Below are 13439 nucleotides of genomic sequence, written 5' to 3' on the forward strand. Positions count from 1 at the left end.
AGCATTTGAACATTTTTCTGCCAATATTTCTTAAAAGATCCTAGGACGCATATAAGCTTCCATTACAGCAACTATTTTATCGATCAATAAGGCTTTTTAGAAAAATACAACTGCAGTAAACGAAACTGTACTTAATTTAAGCGTGAACAGTTTACAACTGACAACATTACAAGAGAGTGGTAATATACACAACCAATAGTGGCGCTAGTAGTAGCAGCAGCGTTAAAGATAATATTCAAATAACTGAAGTTCCACCGACTCATACAGTTTTCAAGATGCTCACTCGTTATAAATGCATTAAACCGTACTTTGTTATGAGGAAATTGTTAAATATAATATGCTTTTTAAATATAGGAAATTTTTTGATTACGTGTTCGTTGTTAAACAATAAAAGTGGATAATAACTTAAAAAAAAAAAATTATTAATAATAATATTAGCTGGTGTTTTAACCAGTTGGTGAAGACCCCAACTTGATGAAGATAGCGTACTGCTATGAAATATACTGTTATCTAAAGAAATTTATACATTGATTTGTTCCATTCTTTTTTGTGGTTAACGACTCGCCTAATTTTCAAAATTCTTCAGAAACATCTTATTTTAAAGACCTCTGCTTTTTGCTTTTTTGTATTTTTTATTGTCTATGTTTCATAAATATTTCCAAAAAATATTTTTCTTAATTTTAGATCTATATTTGATAGATTTCTTTTCTTTGCTTATTCTAGTTCACTTTTAATGTTTGCGTTGCTTTATCCAATCTTTTAAATACCATAACCGTAAGGTTATAACAATTAAAAGATTATAAACTTCATTCAACTTATATTTGGAATTGAAATAATCACACACTATTCAGTTATTAGGAATATTTATTCTTGATCTCAACTGATAATGCTTAGCACGCCTCATATATCGCAATATTATTAATATTCTGTAAAAATGATTCACAATGTTATAATGTACAACAAGCTATTTTCACACGAGGAACGTGTTTTTATTATCGAGTCGTATGTAAGTACATGATTAATAATTGCAGGAAAGGGATATTTGCGCTAAAAGTATTGAGCTAGACCAATTCCTAATGAGATATCAATATTGAGATCAGTGACTAAATTTAGAGAGACTGTTAATGACAAGAAAAACAAAAGTTAAAGACAGTATTGAAACCATTGACCGATTACTGCCATACAAAAAAAAAAAAAACAAAAAACAATTAGACGCTTGTAAAGTAAAATTAATTTGCTGAAATCAACTATTCAACGGGTAACATATCAGTTACGTCTACAACCATATCAGGTTTGAATAGTTCATCGATTTGTTACTCCCGGTAAAGAAAAACGTCTAGAATCAATATTCTAGACGTTTTTAACCGATGACAATTCATCGGTTTTGTCAATTTGTGCGTTTGAAGGTTCATGTTATGGGCACACTGTTGTTGTTCCATTTGATCGGTTATGTAAACAGTCAACAGTAGGATTTAGAGCGCTGGAAGTCCCCACGCTGTCATGAAAACTAATTGCACCCGCAGAAGATGAACATCTGTTGTTTGATATTGCGGAAATAAAATTGCTGGTCATATTTTCTTTGAGGTTATTGATGTAGAGCGATATCGGAATGTTTTATTTGACTCATGGAAGAGAAAGGTTATAACATGAACAAGCAATATTAAGTTACAAAAATACAACAACTACTTTCATTAACATATCTTTTGGTGCTCGCATCTTCGATCGTGGTTTATGGCTACCGAGATTTCCAGATTAACATTGCCACATTTTTTTCTTTGGGATTACCTCAAAGAAAAATCCTACAGCAAAAAACCACGAATACTAGAATAATTAAAGGTGAATAACAAAGAAACTGTATTAAATATCCAGTGGCAAACACTGATAACAGTCTAAGAAAAGTGAAAAAGAGGGGAGCGTGTATTCAGGAAGATGGAGGCTTTAATTGTAGAATGTAAGATGCTGTAAAATTTGATAATAAAAAATATTTAATATTTTACTCATAGCTATATCTACTGATATAAGACTATAATAGATGGAATCCGTTTTATTTGGGACACCTTTTACTTCATTCTCAAAAAGATGTTATACTTGTCATCTAATAGGTTAATTTTACTTGCTAGAATATCAATTAATCGAATGGAAAATGTCCTTGGAGATTAGATGACTAATTTGCGACTAATAAAACAACTTTCAAGAATAAAGTGTACTTAAAAAATACAACTGATGACTTGTACTAAAAAAAAAAAAACATGGAAACAAAATGCTATTTATCAATAGCATCTAAGTACAAAAGTAAACTGATAACGTAGAGGGAAATAATATTCTATTAGATCCTTCATGAAAAGTATATTTGGACTTAGTGTTTGTTGATTTTATGTTCTTAATAAAAAAAAAAAAAATGTAAGGGAAATCGTGTGAAAATAAAAATAAAAAACTTACATCTTATTTAATAATTTAAATTTGATAATTGTCTACCTTCGTTTGCACTATGAGCCCAGCCGATTACTAATTTTATGACAAAAGGATATGCCAGTGTATTAATATTATAGCGTACAATTTTTTTTTTTATAATTCAGGAAATGTATAATTTTGAGGGAGAAAGAAAGTGATAAACACTTCTCTAATTCATTGCCTAGTATTCATCAGTGCTGCATAGGCTTTGTGTAACAGTTAATAGCGGCCTTAAAAAAAAAATTAGGTAAACTTACTATTGGTCAAACACGCGCGCCAAATCAATGCTTGTATTTTAAATCTATCTTCTGAAACAGAAGTATTTCTACTCTTACTAATCGTATTTACAAGTTTCCATATTAAGCATGATTTATTGTGTTGCTTATTATTCAAATGATCTGAATTTTTGATACGGTATGAGTATTTATTGACCAAGTATTTCTGTTGTAAAATACGTTGTTCTGACGGGGTGTGTTCTGATTCAAAATTAATTCTCCGTAATAAGTTGTGGTTATTCCTTTCTTTATGATGTTTTACCTTCGTTGAATATAAATAGAATCAATGGGGACTGAATTTAAACGTAACCTTTACAACAATACGTAACAATGAATTTAGTATCTGAATGTCTCACTTAAATGAAATTTAATCCGGATGCAGTGTTTGTATAATATAATATTAGTTATTCTATATAAATGATTCAAGGTTGGAGGTGCCGCCTATAAACTTTAGCGTGAATAAGTCTACCTCTTAAGCAAGAAGCAACAATTGTATAATATGTCGACAGAATCAGAATTTAATAATATGATTTTGGTTCGTTGTTTTAAAATATGGTCTATTTAATTTCTCCATTACCTGTTCTTAATGTGATTAACATACCATTAATAAATTCGCAAAACTTAAAAATTTCTGTATATTTATATAACTATTTAATTTGCGTTAAATAGTTACTGTTTACACTTAAAAAAACAAGTATAGTATTATATATATATATATATATATATATATAATACTATACTTATTTATATATATATATATATCTAAGACTATTATGTTATTCAGATTTTGCTAGTTAATTAAAATCTTAAAGTAGAGAATAACCAACTTAACCCGAATATAAAATCTAAAACCTATGATTGATAAGTATGACTGCTACTTTAAAAAATTAATTTTTTAAAAATAATTAATATAATATGTTTTACTTTTTTATGTTTAATTTTAAAGCTTTATACTTTTACCGCTTAAAATCATATTCTCAAAAATGATAAATTATCATGAAATTTAGCATTTTTAAGAAAATGCTAAATTTTTAGAAATGGTGTATTTCAGTGGTTCCGAAAGTATGAGTCTTAGCGCTCTGAGTAAGCTGAAACTTTCTCATAGGGACTCCGCAAAATTTCACACAATTTTCATAATTTTATTTAAATATTTCAATTAAATGTTATTGGATGCGACACTTTCATATGATTTAAAATGTGTTTTATTTTTAAGTGTATTATTAGAAATTGACATAGGACGCCTTGGCAAAATATTGATTCAGGAAGGGCGCCGAGAATCAAAAATGTTTGAGAACCACTGCTTGATAAAATTTTTTTTTATATATATATATATATATCTACATCTATAATGTTACATATTTGTGTATGTTTTATGTACATATAAAATATACTTACATAAAATATATACAATTTAATATATTTTTTTGTATATATTAAAAATATATACTTAACTACACAAGAATAATGTAGATTATTCTGAAAAATAAATTTAAAAAAAACACAAATTTTTAAAATGCGTAAAATTATTAGCTGCCATTCTAGAATTACTTTAGAGCATCGGTTCTCAAATTGTGATACGCAGAGCTTCTTAAGATGTACAATTTTTGCGGATGCATTTGAGCTCCGGTTTTTTACATACTCTGTGATAGTCCGATATGAAAATATTGTTATTATGTTAATTTTTTAATTTGTATTTTATAAATAAATAATTAAGGAGAGAAATATATATATATATAGAAAGGAGCTTTTTTCTAATATACATACAGATTTACATATTTTCTTTGAATTAATTTAGTTTAGTTGAAGTAAAATATAAATCAACATGGATAAATGACTTATTAGGGCAGACAAACAAAAGACCTTCAGTTAAAAACCCTGTACCATCAAACTGTATTACAGAATCAAAATTTGCGGTGAGTCGATATCTTTTACCCATTAAAATATAAAAAATGTAAGAAAATATGAACCTGAGTACATTAATATTGGATTCATACATTAATATTTGATTACTTATGTAATCAATGATCTACGACGTGTAATCCCTCACAATTGAAACCACATCTTACTACTTAATGTTAGAAAACAAAACTAAGGATTATTTTGTTCTAAACTTGTCTAAGATAAAATGCACCAAGAAAAGTATTTCGTATTTTACAGGAAGTACTCAAGAAGAAGTTTAGACATCTCTTTTACTGCGCTTAAAAATAGCAGTGTGAAAAAGGTTATACAATCGGTGAACAGCTATCATTTCCTGCTGCGAAAAATATACTTATATATTGAGTGAATAGTCAGCTAAACTGTAGAGACGATACCGCTGTCAAATGATATAGTGCACCACATAATTGAAAGCATCACATTGAATGTTAAAGAGAACTTAATAGGTCAAGTCAAAAATAGAGATTTTTTTTTCACCATATAATTCGATGAGAGCACAAATTTAAGAAACTATGGTTATATGCGGTACGTATTTCAAAGAACAATTAAAGAAGTTGTTTGTTTAGTGGTAAACTATCAACACGAACTACCGTCGATGTAATATTCAAAAAGCAGGTTGACTTCTTCACAGAAAATGGACTGCAAGCAGTGCGTTGGCCTCTGTTCTGATGGTATTTGAGCTACGGTAGAGAAATATGATGATGTTGCAACCAAAGTAAAATCGGTTACAGAAAATAGTACTCTTACCTATTAAGCACTCACAAATCTACGTTTTTTCTGCGTTAATTACTGATGTATTTTTTATTCTTAATATTTATGAAGTAGAGTAGATTTTTATTTATGAATCTATAATTTTACAGCATAATGAAGACTTAATATTCATTTGAAACATACAGTTTACATAAGTTAGAAGAGTATTCTATTGAATTGTATTAACCAGTATTACCTGGTCTTTGATTTATCTTTACGTCACGAGGTGGCAGGATTAAGAAGTGAATAGGATCTCTGAGAAATTCAATGAAAGATAGAAATAGATTTATTTGTAGAACTAAAATGTTCAGTGAATGGTTAAAAACAATTTTCAATCCAACCTTTTGGTTTCTTTCAGATTACAAAAAAAGTCTTGTCAAAATCAGTAATGATAGGAAAGGAAATGAATTTAACTGATTCATTGATTAGAAAGCGGTCAACGGAAGCAATAAAAAATAGGTTCTCAGTCTTATATAATTATGTATCTATATATGTTTGCTATATTTAATTAATTTCAATGGATTAATAAGAAAAAAGCTTTTTGAACCGGTTAATTTAAAAAAAATTGTTTTTTACCCCTTTAAACGTCATATATAAAGTAAAACAGTTTAAAATTTCATTTGTTTTTCTACTGTAAAAAGCATTTTCACTTTTTGGAACCGTCATTTAGTTAATTTTGTAGTATCGCATAAAAGAATTAATAAAACGAAATTTTAAAATTAAAAAAAAATATTCTTATTTTTAAATATCAAAGTCTACCTTTCAGTCACTTCAAATATAACTATTTATCCTTTAATAAAACAGATATTCCTGTTTTGTTTTTTTTTGACTGTGATATAAAATTTGGACTAAATAATAGTTAAAATAATTCCAGTAATTATAATCTTCTTGATCAGAATCAAGAGTCAAGAATCAAAAGTAAAAAAAAATAAAAAAGTTAAATTTATATATACACGACTTTTTTGGAGTACAAACAAGATGTAGAAAAATATGCCATTAGAGACTAATTCACAAAAAAGAAGTTTTCGGTTGAATATACGGTAACACTAATAATAATAATAATAATAATAATAATAATAATAATAATAATAATAGGAATCTTCTACTAAGTAGAAATTTTATTGTAATTAATTTGCTTTATAAAAGAACTTTATAAAATAATTCATTAGTTGCTTTATTTTCCTCAGTCATTTCGTTGGTTATGTTAAATGTGATCTGCTAAGGTACAAAAAAAGTGCTATTTGTAGGGCTGATAATCACATGTAATTTTAATTGGCTTATCATGCTGATGTGCATCAATTAATTTAGCTTAGTAAAAAAGAGAACTAGGAACTATTTTACTTTTTACTTATTTTTTATAACCCTGGCAGGAATTCTTTTGTAATTGAGAGAACGAGTTGGCCTTTAAAGGAATAACTTTATGTCTCACTTCATGGTAGCTATTTATACTCGTTTAAATTCTATCTGACGATAATAAAATTAATAAAAAAAAAACATAAAAAGCATATTTTATGATATTACGAAAAAAATTAATATACTTGTATTTTCTGAAACAAGAAAACCAGGAAATCGAAAAGAAAATGTAAATCTATATACTGATGAAAGTTTTATTTATAAATGATATAAGTTTTATATTGCTTTAATCATTAAATACTATTTATTTACGGAAAATAACGATTAATAAACAAAATCGTTATTCTTTTGGCATTTATAACAGTAATGAATGACCTATTAAACAATAGAAATAATACAATGAAATATATCTATAGTTTATAATTTTAAACTGTAATATTTTTAAAATTTTATCTTATTGAGATTATTGCGGATTTTTCTGTCGGTGAACAGAAAGGTTTTTTCTTTCATTATCTTTTTTATAGCTACCTAAAAAGTATTTAAATTAGGCGCGTTTATAGAAGATATTATTTAGTAAAAATTAATGTTGAACACAAACAATAATAATCTTTTATTAGAAAACTAACTTTATTAATGTGAAAGGTATTTCACTGGAAAAAAAAATATATAAGGTAGTTCGGATTCTTCTGTTGGTATCTGTATAATAGTTAAATTTAAAGACAAAAATTACAGTATTATAGAGAAAATTAAATTTTTAATGAGAGCCTGACAAAATTACATCTTAAATAAAAATAATATATTCTATTATATTAAATATTCTATTATAAAAGGAATTTTTAGATGACAATCTAGTAAAAATTTCACTTACATTTTTTTTTATTGAAATTAACTGCTTATTGTTGATTTGATATATTCTTATAAATAATTTTATTGTGAAAACTAGAATTAATTTATTGGTTAAAAATTGAAAATTGGTTACTTTTGTTTTACGACATTTTCATTGTAACAGTTGAAATTAATTAATTATCATTTATGGAGCATGTGACATCATTATTTTATTAACTACAAAAATTTATATCATTTGATAAATAAAAAAATTGCTAGTATTATTAAACTGATATTTACAGTGCACGCAAATTTTGACTTAACAGTAAGTAAAATCATTAATTACGTAGATTACTGTAGTATGTTGAAGCCTACCATTATATGTATTACTGACTAGCCGACCTTTCATAATAATAATTGGATAAATTTCATATACTTTAACGTATAAAGTAAACATTTTTTAAAATACACGCTCCATAAATGAAGTACAATTTTTCAGTACTATATTTGAATTTTCCGAAAGAATATTTTATTATTTTTCCTCCTATTGTGGAGAAAACGTTTATCATTACCTTGATTTAAAAAGTTTTATCACTCCTTTTTTGTATCTAATAATATAAATCGAGAAACTTCCGAATAATCGAAAGAAGCTATAACTTTTGGTGTTCAGTTAAAATTAAATAATAAAAAATAAATTAATTTACATATATTATTCATATCACCAAAGAAAAGAAAAAAGTGACGCTTAAAATAGATACGGTTCGATGTAATCACCTACTGAAAGTGGTTGTTTACACACTGCCGGTGTTTTCGCAGGATCTATTTTTTTATATTTTTGGATTATATTCGTAATTCAACAAAGAAAAGGTACTACACAAGCTGTTAAACTTGAAAAGTAGTTATAACCTCGTTAATTCATTTTAACTTCAGCAAAAAAAGCTACAATAATAACCTATTGTAATAACATTTGGTTATTGAAACTTGTTCACGAAACATGTCGTTAGATGTAAATAAAAAATTATTAAAATTAATTTCATTCGAGGAAAATTTTTAAATTCTATCTACAGAAGGAACTGTGAAATAGATTTAAATTTAGTTATGAAGTTACAATTTTAAGAAATATAAGGCAAAATAATATTATAAAAGAAGCAACAAATTGTACAATTTTTCCGACTTTGTAGAGGGATCTTTCTCCAGTTCGTTACTAACTTATTTTTAGATAAGGAATTTATTTGTATCAATGTGTAATTTACAGAAGTCACGTTACCAAGTTTTAGATTTCTTTATTAATGAAGTTGGGAGATATGAGGAGGAACTAAATTATACCCTTTCCGATCCTTTAGAAATAAACATCAAATTAGGACTTAAGCATATATAAATCATATTTTATGCGAGCGTAAAAAATTTCTACGAATAAATAAATAAAAAAATGTTTATTCCTCTGACATTTTTTTAACGAGGCAATATACTTCTCTACCTTTTTATCGCCCCTTCTGTGTGAAGAATCTTTTTTTTTAATTTTATAACATCAGTCTCCTTATTTTATATATAGAAACCATTCTACCAAGTTTCAATCATTTACATTAACAAAGTTTAGAAGAAAGAAATGTAGCTGCATTTTGTTTCTATCGGAATCCATGTATTATATACAGAAATCTCGTTACCATATTCCAAATTTTTTTACAAAGTGTGAAGATTTGAGTAGTAACTAAATTTGTTCCTCTATATTTTTGAAATATTCTTCAAACTAACCAATTATAATTCAAATTTTACACAACAGTTAACGATTAAATCATGTTGCAGTTATATGAAATTCTAGTCCGATTGAAATTTGTATATTTGAAATATTTGTGGGAGGGGATGATAATTTTAGTTGTAAATATTACATATATTGAATTGGCAGGCAATAAGGAAACAAATTTACCGAGCTGACATTTTTATTCAGAACAACATTCTAACCGTTTTATCTTCCCGCTTCTTTAGCAGACTTTTGCATCTATATTCTACTTTCTTTTTATATTTTATAGCATCAGTTTTCTGTTTATAGAAGCCGTATTATTAATTGCCAAATTTGTTTGTTAACGCTGTTGGGAAATATGAAATACAAACAAAATTTCGTTACTCTTCCAACTCCTATTAAAGAATTCCTCAAAATGAGACTTAATTATCTCTACAATATACAGGATTATCATAAAAGAATGATGCGGTTTTGAACACGGTTTAAATTAAAACAGAATTACTTACAGTTTATGTAATTTCAAATTTGTCGTCTCAAACATTTTTTTACATAATTAATAAATTTCAATATGTGCGCCCTTAGTCGCTCGACAAATGTCCAAACGATACTCAACTTCTCTCCAAACATTAGTTAACATTTCTTCGTTAATGGTTGTCATTGCTTCATTAATCCTGTTTTTTAAGTGGTTTAGGTCGCGAATTTTTTGTGTATAAACAACGCTTTTGATATATCCCCACAAGAAAAAATCGCAAGGTGTCAGGTCTGGACTCCTTGGAAGCCAAAGTACGGGCCTGCCTATCCATCGATCTCCAAATTTTTCTTTCAAAGCGTCCGTGACCAATGCATTGAAGTGCGGGGAGCACCATCTTGTTGGAAATGAAGTCGATGAATGTTTTCGAGTTCATCCGGCTGAGGAAAAAATCGGTTAACATGTCGAGATACTCAACTCCATTAATTGTTTTTTCAGCAAAGAAGATCTTTCTTCTTTGCTATTACATTATATGCTCCCTATTACACGATTTTTCATCACACCACACCAAACATTAACTTTAGGCGAATCGCGTTGTTTCTCAATAATTGCGTGTGGGTTTTCAGAGCCTCATATTCGTGAATTGTGTCTGTTAATACATCTATTCACATAGAATGTAGCTTCGTCTGTAAAAATCATATCATCTGAAAATGATTCGTTTTCACTTATTCTGTCCAACATTTCAACAGTGAAATTGTAACGTTTTACACCATCATCGGGTTTCAATTCCTGCAGTATCTGGATTTTATAAGCGTGTAATTTCAGTTTTTTTTATGTAAAACTGTGAACTGTTGATTTTGGAACACTTAATTCGACGCTTCGACGGGGGATGGACTTTCCAGGACTTCTAATTGCCGATTGTCTAATTAGTTCAACCGTTTCGTCTGGTACACTTGGTCTGCCGGTTGATTTCTGTTTCTTAACCGATCCAGTTTCTTCGAATCGTTTGAACCAACGTGTTATGTCATTTTTGTGTGGTGGATCTCTTCCGAATTCACGTCGAAACGCACGTTGAACTAAAATTACGGATTTTAATTCGGCCATCAATAAAACACACTTTGCTTTGTCTTTATCCGAGAACATAGTAACTCACTAAACTCATCGCAACAACAATACAAGAACTGACGTTGTGGTTACAACTGCTGATAAACAAACTTTTGGGTTGGAGGCTTTCAGGGATACCAATTTCCCTACAATCTTACAATTTCAGAAATTTCCCTACAATCTTCCTATGAATTACTGAAACCGCACCATTCTTTATGATAACTCTGTATTTTAAAATGAACTATTAAATATTTTGATTTATATGTTTATATGTTAAATGACAATGATTAAGTTTGATATATTTGAAATATTTAAGGAAAGGAGGATTTTTTAATTTTTTTTTTCAAATTTTGCTAGGTTTGAAATGGCAGTAAAAAAAAATAACGAAATTTTTTTGGAGAATGATTTTTATTAATATAAGACACCCTAATCTCGTGATCTCCTTATTCCCTCGACATAGTTTTATCAAAAATTTAATAGAATCGATAACCTTTGTACTGAAATAATCCTAATAAATTTCAATTTTTACGTCAATTTCTGAGATTAATTGAACAGAGATCAATTCTCCCTTCAAACACCCAAAAACTAAGGAATTTGTCAGTGAATTAATTTTTGAGCTGTCTGAATAAAGAAAAGAGAACAGTCACAACATATTATATTTAAAAAAAAAAAAATTACTTTTATGTATTTTATGTTTAAAATAAAAAAATATTTATTGTAAACGTTTTCATAAAACGTGTAATGACGTTTACGCGTAATCCTATACAAACTCAAAAACGCACAAACTCAAATAATCCGTTAATTTATATATATATATATATAAAGCCATTAAACTGAAACTTTTTCATTAATTAATTATGCAGTAGAACCTAATAATACAATGATAAAAGTATTCATAGTAATTATTTATTGCAGTGTCATTAGCTATATACTGAGAACACAGATACAGTTCCCTATGAAAATTAGGTCACTCATTTTACAATAAAAATAACCAATAAAAATATCGATTAACCAATAACCAATCACACGAATCAATACCTCAGACCAACCGGAATACACTAATTTCCCTACGTAATTAAGTTACGTATTACGATTACAATTACTGAAGGGAATTGACCACCATATTTCAACTAATCTGTAGACCGCAGTACAAAACAGGATTGTCACTATATTTAGAACATCAACGTTCTACAAAAACACGGGATTATTTTTGCATTTACTAAAACAATATATCAATAAGAAAAAATATAGTTTTCGAAACTGTTATACTTGTAAATAAAAAATTCAAAACCCATCCCACTATTTTTCAGCCATGACGAAATTCATTTAAATCACAAAAAAACTATAGTTCTGTTAATTTATTATTTTTTTTAAGATGCTAAAGTAATAAATTCTATTTTGAAATAGATCTAAAGTTAACGTTAAAGTAATCTAAAGTTAGAATAAAGTTATAGTTTATGATTTACCAAATCTATATGTAACAGAAGTTTAGTTATTGAAATATAAAAGGGATTTTATCAACGCACCATTTTTTCCGTAACTTACACACATATCATTAAATTAGCGCTTAGATAGTGGGAAAGTTTTTTTATTAAATATCTCAAATAATATGATTTTATGTTACATTTCCTTCTGTTCTCTAAAAAAATGCAATTACTGAGTGGACTTTGTAATTTTTATCGGCTATACTAAACGGAAGGTAACTGCTTTATGAGATTAACAGTAATAAATTCTCATTTGAGAATAAAATTACTCTCATCCAAATGTATTTGAATTTAAAATCGTTTAATAGAGCGCGTTACGAAAATGTTTAAATTTTATAAAGAAAAAAAAACATAAATGATTTTATTTATGATTTATGATTCAATTTTATGATTTCTTCACTCACACACACACACACACACACACACACACACACACACACACACACACACACACACACACACACACACACACACACACACACACACACACACACACACACACACATACACATACACACACACACACACACACACACACACACACACACACACACAATTCATACAAACAAAAAGACGGAAAAATTAATTTAATATTCTATTTATTCAGCAAAACATGGAAAAAATTATTATGTATTTATTTGAAATTTACATGTATTCAAACAATATTACAATATTATTATTTTCTTTTTCATCAGTGACTAATAGAAGATGATAATATACAATTGATATTTTCTCATACTTTTAATAAATTTTATTTACTCGTATATTTATTATTTTTTTAAAAACTGGGTAAAACCATGCTTTTGTTAAATATGTATATATGTGATTTTTGAGTTCAATAATTTGCAATTTTAGGTTGCATTTTTCGCAGTAGTGAATGGTATTAACTCTATATCGCAATTGGATCACAATACCTTGCTCCTTATTAGTCATAATGACATATACCTAAATCATTTTTATAACAGCAAATGACCAACTACAATTCGGAATATCTTCTGAAATAATTATCTCAAATAACATCCTTAATATATACTTAAAAACAAATATACCCTCAA

Source organism: Lycorma delicatula, chromosome 3 (genome assembly GCF_047948215.1).
Source record: "Lycorma delicatula isolate Av1 chromosome 3, ASM4794821v1, whole genome shotgun sequence".
Taxonomy (NCBI): Eukaryota; Metazoa; Arthropoda; class Insecta; order Hemiptera; family Fulgoridae; genus Lycorma; species Lycorma delicatula.